This window comes from Heloderma suspectum, chromosome 4 (genome assembly GCF_057233095.1).
Source record: "Heloderma suspectum isolate Gila_16-S chromosome 4, 16-S_ref, whole genome shotgun sequence".
Lineage (NCBI taxonomy): Eukaryota > Metazoa > Chordata > Lepidosauria > Squamata > Helodermatidae > Heloderma > Heloderma suspectum.
The window spans coordinates 91,656,044-91,670,186 of NC_139461.1; positions in this window are offsets into that span (position 1 = coordinate 91,656,044).

Here is a 14,143-nt window from a genome sequence, read left to right on the forward strand (position 1 = left end):
TACAGTAAAACAGTTTAAAACAATAAAATTCTACAATAAAAACATTTTCTAAAATACCCTAACCCACCCCAAATGCCTGCCTGAACAACCATGTTTTTAATGCACAGCGGAAGCTCGTTAAAGAGGGGGCATGGCGGATTTCCCTAGGGAGGGAGTTCACAGAGTGGGGGCCACCACAGAAAAAGCCCTCTCCCTCATCCCCACCAGTCTAGCTGTCCTGGCTGATGGGACAGAGAGAAGGCCATCCGAGGCTGATCTTGTTAAGCAGCCTGTCTGGTGCTGCTGGAGCCGCTCCTTAAGATAGGCTGGACCGGAACCATATAGGGTTTTAAAGGTCAAAACCAACACCTTGAATTTGGCCTGGAAAACAACTGGTAACCAGTGCAACTCCTTCAGCACTGAAGTGATGTGTTCTAGCGGGCGGCTGCCTTTAATCAGGCAAGCCGCCACGTTCTGTACCAGCTGCAGCTTCCGAACCATCTTCAAGGGTAACCCCACGTAGAGCGCATTACAGTAGTCTAAACGAGAGGAGACCAGGGCATGTACTACCGATGGGAGCAGATGGTTGGGAAGGAAGGGGCGCAGCCGCCGTATCAGATGGAGTTGATACAGCGCTGTCCGGCTCACAGCTGACACCTGAGCCTCCATGGACAGCTGGGAGTCCAAAATGACCCCCAGGCTGTGGATCTGGTCTTTCAAGGGTACAGTGCTGTTGTATTTTGGGATCCTGCTGGCAAAACAGGATGAGCTCAAAGTTTACATGTATTATTTTTATTTTTTATCACAAAATCATTATCTTTGACAAATGTTTGGCTCACTTTAAATTCACAAGAGAGGAGAAAAAACAGCTAATGTTACCAGCTACCAAATATTTTTCCCTACCTGATTCATGCTAACACAACCTCAAAACACAACACCCATTTTGAATTGTTTAAAATGCATCTTATGCCATAGTACACTTTACCTGCAAGCAGCAGTTTAACATACTTTTAAAATAACTAATATTGGTTGAATTGAAATGATAATGAAGCTTAATGAGTTTTAAATTGATTATAATTAGAATTCCATGATTTTCGATGTGAAGATTAGTTAGCAAACATACTTGATTTAATGTCAAATTAATTGGCTTTGGTGTGCATCCTCAAATATCACTAGAAAATCAAATTTACAAAAATGTCACAGCTGTAGTTATTTTAGCACAAACTTAGCTGTCAATATACCCTTGACTTTTGTTCATGTAGGCCTACATTCTCTTATGCTACAGTAAAAAAAAGATTCTGAAGAGCACTTTTAAATGAATTGGTTCATGAGCACTTCTTCTGCCATTGCCATGAAAACTTGAAAAGTTGTTTCACGTTTGAGGTCTGTTTTGAAAGGAAAATGTGTATGTTCAAAGTACATAACAGCTGTTTTCATTATCTACCCGCATGTAGAAATGGGGGAGAAATTTGTTCAGTTCACATCTTAATGTGAACTTACCTAATTTTACACTTTTGAACCAATACACAAGCCAAAACATAGTTATCGTTCAAAATGTGCATTTCTCTGAAATTTGGAGTGGAGTTCTCCAACTAAACAAATGCATATAAACACTTGTATATTCAGTAAAAGTGTACACAGAATGCATATATTAACAAAAATGAAATTCAAAAATGCATTACACGAGGAAAATTGCTTGGAAAAATGTGTACTTGTATTTTGGATGTGCAAACACACCTCAGCTTGGGTTCTCTGGGTGCATGTCGAAGCACCACCCCACTCACTCCACCCCTGGACCTGTGCTTGAGCCCCCATGAGCTCAGTAAGTCTCCCACACTCACCTCGGGCCCATCCGGCGAGCACCCACCATTTTGCTGCCCCCCTTTTTTATGGAAAAGGGCAGTTTAAAATGCTTATTTAAATATGTGTAGTTTGGGGCTGGAAAAGCTTAATATGCACAATATTAGAAGCATTATGCCTGATTTTTCCAAGCAATTTTATTTAAATATGCACATTTTTAACTCCCTTTTTTCCATTAAAAAAAAAGCCGGCAAGATGGCAGGTGCTTGCTGGATGGGTTGTGGTGCATCCAAGAGAGTGCAAGTGAGTGTGAGTGAGGGCAGGGGCTCGGCAGGGGTTGCGGGCAGGGGGAACTGATGGACTCCTGGACCCAGTCGGGCATCTGCGGCATCCCTACTTGTATTTGGAGAAATGTGGACAAAAATATGTACGAACTTTTTATGATTGGAAAAATGCCTAAAGTGTGGGATGAACCAAACATATGATTGGAAAAACGAGAAACTGAGAGAAGCCAAAATTGGCAGATCTGCCCATCCCTACTCACATGTAGGGCAATCACGGAGACAAAGGGGTGTGGGACCTTGCTGCTGGTTCCTACCTTGGAGATTGCATCTCCTCTTGGTCTTGCTCCTTGACTGATGCCCACTGAAAAAGATGTATGGCAAGGGGTGGGGCCTGAGAGGGATGTGACATCAGCCCATATTGTGGTCCACCTCCCCTTTGTGGCAATGATTATCCTACATACAAGTAGAGTGTGAAAGGGGCTATTGAACATCCCTATTCTGTACATTTTCTGTGGTCTTTGCTCAGGGCACACATCTCCATATACATCTGAACATTATTTTAGGAGGTAAAATACTTTTGGAGGTAAGCCCCTCAGGAACAGTGGATGACTGGGGAATTTAATCTGATTTTAGGGAAACCTCTTCCGTTTGCAGTACTTGGCTCTATTATTCCTGGAGAACAGGCTGTAGTCTGTTCCAGAGCCGGTGACAAAGGCTCTGCCAGTGCTCAGAAGGGCTCATTGAGGCATCGTTCTCACTGACTGTTCTGGGTTCTGGCTGTGGCTTCATAGCAACAGCTTAAGAGAATGGTGTTGCTGCTGCTGCTGCATTTGCTGCCATGCTTTCTCTCAACTTGTGGGTCCATAAAGGCAGGATTCAAGGACACACCTGCATACAGCAAGCCAAAGGTTTATCCCACAGTGCTTTTAAGGAAGCAAGAAGGCACCCATCACTACCCACCCATCAACTGTGTGCCCACACCTGGATGCAAGAAGGAGGACAAAGCACCATCACCAGCAGAACACTCCCCAAACAAGCTAACTTGCAACACCTATTACAAGTAGAGTTTGCTTTTTTAAAAAACCACAACATTCCCACCCTTTGCCCATGGTATCTGCCTGGCATCTAATGATTTTTTAAACCCTTACTATATGGTAGTATTTGTGACTGTGAAATCACCAAATGGATAAAACTATATATAAAACAGCATGATTTTCAGATACTTCCTGGGCAATACTAACAGTGTAATCCAATATATGTCTAGTCTACTCAGAAGTAAGTTAGACTGAGTTCAATGGGATTTGCTCCCAGGTAACTCATGGATCACTGCCTTGTTGTGGCGAAGGGGCTTGCATAACTCAGTGAAGCCATAAGCTATGCCGTGCAGGGCCACCCAAGACGGACAGGTCATGGCAGAGAGTTCTGACAAAATGTGGTCCACTGGAGAAGGAAATGGCAACCCACTCCAGTATTCTTGCCAAGAAAACCCCATGGAACGTATCACAAGGCTAAAAGATATGACGCCGGAAGATGAGCCCCTCAGGTCGGAAGGTGTCCAATATGCTACTGGGGAAGAGCAGAGGGTATTTCCAAGTAGCGCCAGAAAGAGTGAAGCGGCTGGGCCAAAGCCGAAAGGACACTCAGCTGTGGATGTGTCTGGTGGTGAAAAGAAAATCCGAGGCTGTAAAGAACAATATTGTTTAGGAACCTGGAATGTAAGGTCAATGAATCAAGGTAAGCTGGAGGTGGTCAAACATGAGATGGCAAGATTGAACATCGACATCTTGGGAATCAGCGAACTAAAATGGACAGGCATGGGCGAATTTAATTCAGGTGACCATCATATCTACTATTGTGGGCAAGAATCCCTTAGAAGAAATGGAGTAGCACTCATAGTCAACAAAAGGGTGGGAAAAGCAGTACTGGGGTACAATCTTAAAAATGATAGAATGATCTCAGTACGAATCCAAGGCAAACTATTCAACATCACAGTAATTCAAGTCTATGCCCCAACCACTGAGGCTGAAGAAGTTGAGGTTGATCGGTTCTATGAAGACCTACAACACCTTCTAGAACTAACACCAAAAAAAGATGTCCTCTTCATCATAGGGGATTGGAATGCTAAAGTAGGAAGTCAAGAAATCACCGGGATAACAGGCAGGCATGGCCTTGGTGTACAAAATGAAGCAGGACAAAAGCTAATAGAGTTTTGCCAAGAGAACATGCTGATCATAGCAAACACTCTTTTCCAACAGCACAAGAGGCGACTCGACACATGGACGTCACCAGATGGTCAATATCGAAATCAGATTGATTATGTCCTTTGCAGCCAAAGATGGAGAAGCTCCATACAGTCAGTAAAAACAAGACCTGGAGCTGACTGTGGCTCAGATCATGAGCTGCTTCTTGCAAAATTTCGGCTTAAATTGAAGAACGTAGGGAAAACCACTAAACCGTTCAGGTATGACCTAAGTCATATCCCTGATGAATATACAGTGGAGGTAAGGAATAGATTTCAGGGATTAGACCTGATAGACAGAGTGCCTGAGGAACTATGGACGGAGGTCCGTAACATTGTTCAGGAGGCAGCAACGAAATCCATCCCAAAGAAAAAGAAATGCAAGAAAGCAAAGTGGCTGTCTGAGGAGGCTTTACAAGTAGCTCACGAAAGAAGGGAAGCGAAAAGAAAGGGAGAAAGGGGAAGATATACCCAACTGAATGCAGAGTTCCAGAGAATAGCAAGGAGAGACAAGAAGGCCTTCTTAAATGAACAATGCAAAGAAATCGAGGAAAACAACAGAATGGGAAAGACTAGAGATCTCTTCAAGAAAATTGGAGATCTCAAGGGAACGTTTTGTGCAAAGACGGGCATGATAAAGGACAAAGAAGGCAGGGACCTAACAGAAGCAGATGAGATTAAGAAGAGGTGGCAAGAATACACAGAAGAACTATACAGGAAAGATCTGAATGTCCCTGATAGCCATGATAGTGCAGTCACTGAACTTGAGCCAGACATCCTAGAGAGTGAAGTCAAGTGGGCCTTAGGAAGCATTAGTAACAACAAAGCTAGCGGAGATGACAGTATTCCAGCTGAGCTATTTAAAATCCTAAAAGATGATGCTGTTAAAGTGCTGCATTCAATATGCCAACAAATCTGGAACACTCAACAGTGGCCACAAGACTGGAAAAGGTCAGTTTACATTCCAATTCCAAAGAAGGGCAACGCCAAAGAGTGTTCAAACTACCGCACAATTGCGCTCATTTCACATGCCAGCAAGGTGATGCTCAAAATCCTACAAGCTAGGCTTCAGCAGTATGCGAACCGAGAACTACCGGAAGTACAAGCTGGGTTTAGAAGAGGCAGAGGAACTAGAGATCAAATCGCCAACATTCGCTGCATCATGGAGAAAGCAAGAGAATTCCAGAAAAACGTCTATTTCTGCTTCATTGACTACGCTAAAGCCTTTGATTGTGTGGATCACAACAAACTGTGGCAAATTCTTAAAGTGATGGGAGTACCAGACCACCTTACCTGTCTCCTGAGAAACCTGTACGAGGGTCAAGAAGCAACAGTAAGAACCAGACATGGAACAACCGAGTGGTTCAAAATTGGGAAAGGAGTACGACAAGGCTGCATACTGTCACCCTGCTTATTTAACTTATATGCAGAGTACATCATGAGAAATGCCGGGTTGGATGAATCAGAGGTCAGAATTAAGATTGCTGGGAGAATTATCAACAACCTCCGATATGCAGACGATACCACCCTAATGGCAGAAAGCGAAGAGGATCTAAAGAGCCTCTTGTTGAGGGTGAAAGAGGAGAGTGCAAAAGCTGGCTTGAAACTCAACATTAAAAAAACTAAGATCATGGCATCTGGCCCCATCACTTCCTGGCATATAGAAGGGGAAGAAATGGAAGCAGTGACAGATTTTACTTTCTTGGGCTCCAAGATCACCGCAGACGGTGACTGTAGCCTTGAAATTAAAAGACGCTTGCTCCTTGGGAGGAAAGCTATGGCAAACCTAGACAGCATAGTAAGAAGCAGAGACATCACCTTGCCGACAAAGGTCCGTCTAATCAAAGCTATGGTTTTCCCAGTAGTAATGTATGGCTGTGAGAGCTGGACTATAAGGAAGGCTGAGCGCCGAAGAATTGATGCTTTCGAACTGTGGTGCTGGAGAAGACTCTTACGAGTCCCCTGGACTGCAAGGAGGTCAAATCAGTCCATCCTAAAGGAAATCAACCCTGAGTGCTCATTGGAAGGACAGATACTGAAGCTGAAGCTCCAATATTTTGGCCACCTAATGCGAAGAGAAAACTCCCTGGAAAAGACCCTGATGCTGGGAAAGACTGAAGGCAAAAGGAGAAGGGGACGGCAGAGGATGAGATGGCTAGATAGCATCACGGATGCAATGAATATGAACTTGAGCACGCGCCGGGAGAGAGCACAGGACAGGAAGGCCTGGCGTGCTATGGTCCATGGGGTCACGAAGAGTCGGACACGACTGAACGACTGAACAAAAACAACAACTGTGTATAGGGCTGTAGCCTAAAACTCCCAACAAAGAGAAAGAAAAGTGAAACTAGACAAAAGCTATGTTTATATATTTATATATATAAACCTCTTATCATGCACCCCTCTCCCAGCATTCAATTTTGTCTCCATGCATGATTTTAATGTTGTTTTTGAGGGAGTTGTTGTCCACAGTCCACTAGTCTGAGCCTGAGAATTAACTTGGCTTGTTTGATCTCAAGTGATCTCATCTGTAAGAACTAAATTAGTTTTGCCCACCCACTGTTGTCTGTATTGGATGGACTGAATTGTGACTACAAGTTTGCACACGCTTATGAGTAGTTTGCAACATGATTATTTCAATATATCCCACTGAACATTTGCTTGCAGTTCATTGCTCTTGCCAGTGCAACAGATTGTACATCTTGGTTAAAGTTTGATATCAGGAAGAACTACATACACCTGTTGATTTTTGCAAATGATGCTTGGTGGTAGTTTTAGAGCAAGATTTGACTACTCTCCATGCAGGGAATAACGGTAACCTAATTTTCATGGAGCCTTCAGGTATTGTTAATTATGATTCAGATAAATGCTGTTAGCAGCTAGCATAACAACAGTGGAAAACTGGGGTTTGAAGTGGACTTGGTTTGATGTGGCTGTGACATGAGTCCAAGCACTGGCATCTTTAACAGCAGGCTTTCTTTATTGCATGCTTTCAGTAGTCACAATGGATCTAAGGAACACTCCCACCCAGTACTGTGGCTTTTACCAGATGTGATTTGCTGCATTGAACAAAATGACATGGGCCATTTCTACACAAAGCATTTATCATGCTCTCATGAATGGCCACTCAAGGAAGTTTGCAGGTCCTTTACACGACATCGTCTACCTACCTCCAGGATGTCTTCAGTGGTTTTTCCACAGTTATCCCTCCTTAAAAAGGATTGGAGATAAACTGGATTTTTTTTTTAAACTGCCATTCCCACAGGGTGCAGAGCCGGCGTATCACAATAATTCTACCACTAGATGGTGGTGTGTCATTGAAAAATATAGAAAGCTTGGGTAGGTTCATGCCAGGAGAAGTACTCCATCAGGTATTGCATTCCTGAGCCATGTAAGGCTTTAAGGTCAAAACCAGCACCTTGAAGCAGGCTTGGAAACATACAGGCAGCCAGTGCAAGTGGGCCAGAATTGGTGTTATATGTTTGGACCTTCTTATCCCTGTTTTCAATCTGGCCTCCAGATTTTGCTCAACCTGCAGTTTCTGAACCATCTACAGAAGCAACTGACAGAGTCAACCCGGTCGTACAATCGAAAAGCACTCATATCTTTCCAAGGCCACTCCACCAGTTGTGGAGTGGCCACCATTCTGTGATCAATGGTTTCAGGGATGATTTGCAGTCAGGTTCGAAACCAGAAGAAACCAAGGCTGCAGGGATATGTGTGAGAAGCTTGATATTCCTGCTGAATATCTAGCATGTCAGCACAGAAAAGCTAGGGAATACTCAGACAAATAAAATGTAAAGAGAGCCAGCAAAGAAATAAGTCACAGCTTTCAGATCCTGCAGCAGAGTTTAAAGAAATGGTTTTCAGGCCTCTTCTTAAAACTGTCTTGGAGAAAATAGAGAAATGAAGTTTGTTTGGTTTTTTTCCTGAAAATGTATGCCACCAAGTGTGGGTTTCTTAACGATGATATTAAGAAATCTGACGGTGATGTAGCTGAAGTACAAAGCCAGTATTTGAGCTCTTCTGATCCTGCAGTTAATGGGCAGGATACCTTAGGGGAACTGAAGATGCTGGCCAAGATGCAGCCTGATCATTTGTCTGCACAGGAGACTTTGCAACATATTGCCTTTCAGTCACCGAGCCGCACAACCCGAAACACTGTTGTAGCTTTGAAGCTGTTGCTGACAATTCCAGTGTCAGGGCCAAGCTATTCTCCCAACCACACATAGTGAAGCTATGCGTGATTGTTTTCCCCACTCTCCTGCAAGCATGCATGGCTGGGATTCTGACTGGGACCACTGCACTCTAGGAGAGGCAATTTTAAGCTTTCCCCACCCATTTTAGTCCAAAAATTCCACCACCAACACCCAGAGGGGGGATTTAAAAAGAAGGGGGGAAGCTTTCATCAATTTGAATGGACACCTTTTTTTTTCTTTTTAAAATCACCCCCCCCAAAAAAAAAAATTGGTGTGTGTGGAATTTGGGGGTTAAAATGGGTGGGGAAAGTTTAAACCCTCCCCTCTTGAAGCACCACAGTCCCAGTCCTAAAGTATTTATCCTGAAGTTGTCTGAGGAACACTGGGGAAGGGAGGGAAAGATCTTCCGTGACAGGATTACATCCAGGTGGGAAGGTCCGGCCTCCTGGCCAAGGGAAGAAGTCCACAAGGGTCCAGCTGTTCCCAGCTACAGCAAAGGCAAATGGGGTCTCCAGCCATTTCTGAAAGACAGAAAGGGAGCATGCACATGGGTAGGGCAGAGGCCAACAGGGGCACGTTCCCAAAAGAACACTGAGCTGAGGAGTCCAAAGGTAGTTCTGGTGTTAGAAAACAAAAACGAAAAGGGTTTTTTTTCTGGGAGAACCAATCAAGTAGACATGCCCAAGCTACAAGAAAGGGGGCACAACACTAGGCGCTGGATGAGTGTGTTTTGCATTCAGTGAAAAGTCACCTAAATTGCAGGGCTATAGGTGTTGTCAGTTAATGAGTGGCAGGGCATTACCCTACTTGAATTCATGTCACTGGAGCAGGGGTACAGAATCTTTCAGCCCAACGGCCAAATTCCATTTTGGTGAAGCTTTTGGTGGTGGGTGGGACTGAAGGTAAAAGGGAGGGGGCAAAATACCACCACCCAAAGGTATTTCAGCATATATATCAGCATTTATTAGCTGAAAGCTCTTACTGCCAGTAGCCAAGCAGTAGGAGAGACATTTCAACATTTTAGAATTGCGGGGGGGGGGGGGGGGCTGTCTGCACATAAGCCAGGAAACCACCAAACAATCAGTGGCCAGGCAGAAAGAGGTGGGTCCAAAGGAAAGGGACATACAGTGGCTAGAAAAATGTTCATGAACTCCTTAGGATTGTCACATCTTTCCAACCTAAAATATTATTAGATCTTAATCTAACTCCATAATCCTAGCTAAAGAACAAGAGATAACCTGAGTAAACAAATGACAAACAAGTATGATGATTTTTCAATATGTATTTATCCACAACTGATTCAACATTCAATATTCATGTGTGGGAAAGTATGTGAACTTTTAGATTCAGTACCTGGTGACACCCCCTTGAGCAGCAATGACTCCAAATCGGTGTCTCCTGTACTGTTGGTCAGTCTCTCACATAGCTTTTGAGGAATTCTGGCCCATTCCTTCTTACAGAACTGCTTCAACTCCATGACATTTGAGGGCTTCTTTTCATGAACAGCTCGCTTCAGGTCATGCCACAACATTTCAATGGGGTTTAGGTCCAGACTTTGACTAGGCCATTCTAAAACACAGAATGTTTTCTTCCACAGCCATTCTTTTGTAGATCTGCTTTAGGATCATTGTCTTGCTGCATGACCCACTTTCGGTTCCGCTTCAACTCACAAACAGATGGCCTGACATTCTGCCCTAGAATCTTCTGATACACTGCAGAATTCATGGTTGTGTCAATGTTGGCAAGCTGTCCAGGTCCTGAGGCAGCAAAGCAGGCCCAAACCATCACATTACCACCACCATGCTTGACTGCTTTATTTTTATTTATTATTTTATTTATTAAATTTATTAATCGTCCATCTGACTGGTCACCCAGCCACTCTGTGCGATGTACAACCCACCATAAAACAATTTAAAACAATAAAATTTTACCATAATTTTTTTTTAAATACCCTAACCCACCCCAAATGCCTGCCTGAACAACCACGTTTTTAATGCATGACGGAAGCTCATTAAAGAGGGGGCATGACGGAGTTCCCTAGGGAGGGAGTTCCACAGAGTGGGGGCCACCACAGAGAAGGCCCTCTCCCTCGTCCCCACCAGTCTAGCTGTCCTGGCTGATGGGACAGAGAGAAGGCCATCCGAGGCTGATCTTGTTAAGCGGCCTGTCTGGTGTTGCTGGAGGTGCTCCTTAAGATAGGCTGGGCCGGAACCATATAGGGTTTTAAAGGTCAAAACCAACACCTTGAATTTGGCCCGGAAAACAACTGGTAACCAGTGCAACTCCTTCAGCACTGGAGTGATGTGATCTCGCCGGCGGCTGCCTTTAATCAGGCGAGCCGCCGCGTTCTGTACCAGCTGCAGCTTCCGAACCATCTTCAAGGGTAACCCCACGTAGAGCGCATTACAGTAGTCTAAACGAGAGGAGACCAGGGCATGTACTACCGATGGGAGCAGATGGTTGGGAAGGAAGGGGCACAGCCGCCATATCAGATGGAATTGATACAGCGCTGTCCGGCTCACAGCTGACACCTGAGCCTCCATGGACAGCTGGGAGTCCAAAATGACCCCCAGGCTGCAGACCTGGTCTTTCAAGGGTAGCCGTACCCCATTCAACACCAGGTCAACATCCCCCAGCCTCCTCTTGTCTCCCACCAAAAGTACCTCGGTCTTGTCAGGGTTGAGCTTCAGCTTATTCCTCCCCATCCAGCCACTCACCATCTCCAGACATTTGGACAGGGATTCTACGGCCAACCTTGGTGAAGATTTGAATGAGAGGTAGGGCTGCATGTCATCCGCATATTGATGACACTGCACCCCAAACCTCCTGATGATAGCCCCCAGTGGCTTCACATAGATGTTAAATAGCATCGGGGAGAGGATGGAACCCTGTGGCACCCCACAAGTGAGTGGCCACGGGTCCGAAACCTCCTCTCCCAGTGCTACCCTCTGGTACCTGCTGGAGAGGAAGGACCGGAACCACCGCAATACAGTGTTTCCAATGCCCAACCCCTCCAGGCGGTCCAGGAGGATACCGTGGTCAACGGTTTCAAAAGCCGCTGAGAGGTCGAGGAGAACAAGGAAGGAGCATTCACCCCTATCCAGAGCCCTCCTCATATCATCCACCAAGGCGACCAAGGCCGTTTCTGTCCCGTGCCCAGGCCTGAAGCCCGACTGAAATGGGTCTAGATAATCAGTTTCTTCCAAGTGTGCCTTCAACTGCACCGCCACCACCCGCTCAGTCACCTTGCCCCAAAATGGCAGATTTGAGACTGGGCGAAAGTTGTTCAGAACTTGAGGATCCAAGGAGGGCTTCTTTAAGAGCGGTCTTATCACTGCCTCCTTGAGGGCTGATGGCATCACTCCCTCCTCAAGGGAGGCGTTCACCACCGCCTTGATCCCCTCACCCAGTCTCTCTCTGCAGCTCATAATGAGCCAAGATGGGCAAGGATCAAGTAAGCAGGTGGTCAGCCTTACAGATGAAAGCACCTTGTCCACTTCATCAGGAGGAAGAAGCTGGAACCGATCCCACAAAACCGGTTTGCCACAGGCCGCCTCTTGCTCACTAACTGTATCCACAGTGTGCAGAGTAACACACCTAATCTGATCCATTTTATCTGCAAAGTGCCTTGCCAAAGCCTCACAGGAGGCCTTAGAATGCTCCAGTGGTTCCGGAGCCACAGGACCGACCAGGCTCCGGACCACTTGGAACAGCCTCCTGGGGCAGCACTCTGCAGATGCGATGGAGGCAGCATAATATTCCTTTTTTGCTGCCTTCACCGCCACGTGATAGGCTGAAGGTATAGCTCTAGCCCGTGTCTGATCGTCTTTGGAGCGAGACTTCTGCCACCGGCGCTCTAGCCGTCTCACCTCCTGTTTCAGAGCTCGTAACCGCAGATTGAACCATGGTGCAGTCCGAGCCCTGTTCAGGGGGAGAGGGCATTTCGGAGCCACCCAATCTAATGCCCCAGTGATTGGGGCATTCCAGCCACCCACCAGGGTCTCAACCGAGTGGCCGTTGGCATGCCCCAGAGAATCCCCAAGCACGTTCAGGAATCCATTTGGATCCATAAGACACCTGGAGCGGACCATTTTAATGGGTCCTCCACCCCTGCGGAGGGGTTGTGGAACCGAGAAGTCCAACATCACCAGATAGTGATCTGACCATGAGAAGGGGGTGGTGGATATACCCCCGACTTCCAGATCACTCCCCGCTTCTCCAGAAACAAACACAAGGTCTAGTGCATGACCGGCTACATGGGTGTGCCCAGTTAGAATATGGTGCAGCTCCCAGGAGGCCATGGTCTCCATGAAGTCCCAAGGTGCTCCTGTGAGGATGGCCTCCGAATGTACGTTGAAGTCCCCCAACACCAGTAAGTTAGGGGACTGTACACGCACATCAGAGACCACCTCAAGCACCTCGGCCAGGGAGTCAGTCGTGCAGCGGGGTGGACGGTACACGAGCAGAATCCCCAGACTGCCCTTCGGGCCCAACCTCCAGTACATGCACTCAGCAACCTTGGTCTCCCGGAGAGGGGGTCAGGTGAAGACCAAGGACTCTCGGTAGATAACAGCCACTCCCCCTCCCCGATCCCCAGCCCTTGGTTGCTGTGCATACGAAAATCCAGCTGGACACATGGCTGCAAGGGTTGGAGCAGCAGCCTCGGCCAGCCAGGTCTCCGTAATACATGCCAGGTCTGCACCCTCATCCAGGATCATGTCATGGATGAGGGAGGTTTTCTGGGTAACAGACCTGGCATTGCAGAGCAGCAAACGAAGGCCAGAAGATGGGGTCACGCCTCCCCCAGCCATCCTTTGGCTCTGGACAGGCCCGGAGCAGGGGACAGATACTACACATCTCTCCCTTGTTCCCCTTAGCTGGCATGGCCTGCCCCTAGCGCTCCGCCAGCGCCTGCCGCCCAGCCTTGGTATGTTCTGGCCCCCAACACTCCCCCCACTGCCTCCATCAGGTGGACACATGCCCTTGCTCCCGCCTATCAGGCAGGCTACCCACCCCTAAAAACACAACAAAATCCCCCCCAACAAAATAAAACAAACAAACAAAACAATTAAAATCCCCTTAAAAATGCCAGGCAGGAGTCCACAGGGAAGGCCTCATGGCGGTGGCGGTGGCAGCAGCAGCAGGCCCAGCAGCAGCAAGCACGCCTCTTCCCCAGTGGTGGTGGCTTCTCCTGCAGGCCCTGGCTCTCCCAGGCCACCTCAGCCAGCCAGCTTATGTAACCTCTCCAGGGAGGGGCAGGTGGAGCAGCACAGCTGGCTGACTGCTGGGATGAGGTTCTTCTGTTCAAACTCAGAGTTTGTTTTTCATCAACATAATGAGGCCAAAAAGTTCTGCCTTTGATTTGTCTGTCCAGAGAACATTGTTCCAGAAGTCTTGGGGATCATCTTTGTGATCTTTAGCAAACCTCAGACAGGCAGCAATGTTCTTTTTTAGAGAGCAGTAGTTTCCTCCTGGCTATCATCCCATTAAAACCATTCGTGTTCAGTCTTCTTCTAATTAGCCAAGGCAAGAGTGGCCTGTGGATCCTTGGATGTTACTCTGGGGTTCTGTTTGTCTTCCTAGATGATGTGTCGGTTTGTTCTTGTAGGAGATTTTGGTAGGATGACTGCTCCTGGGTAGAG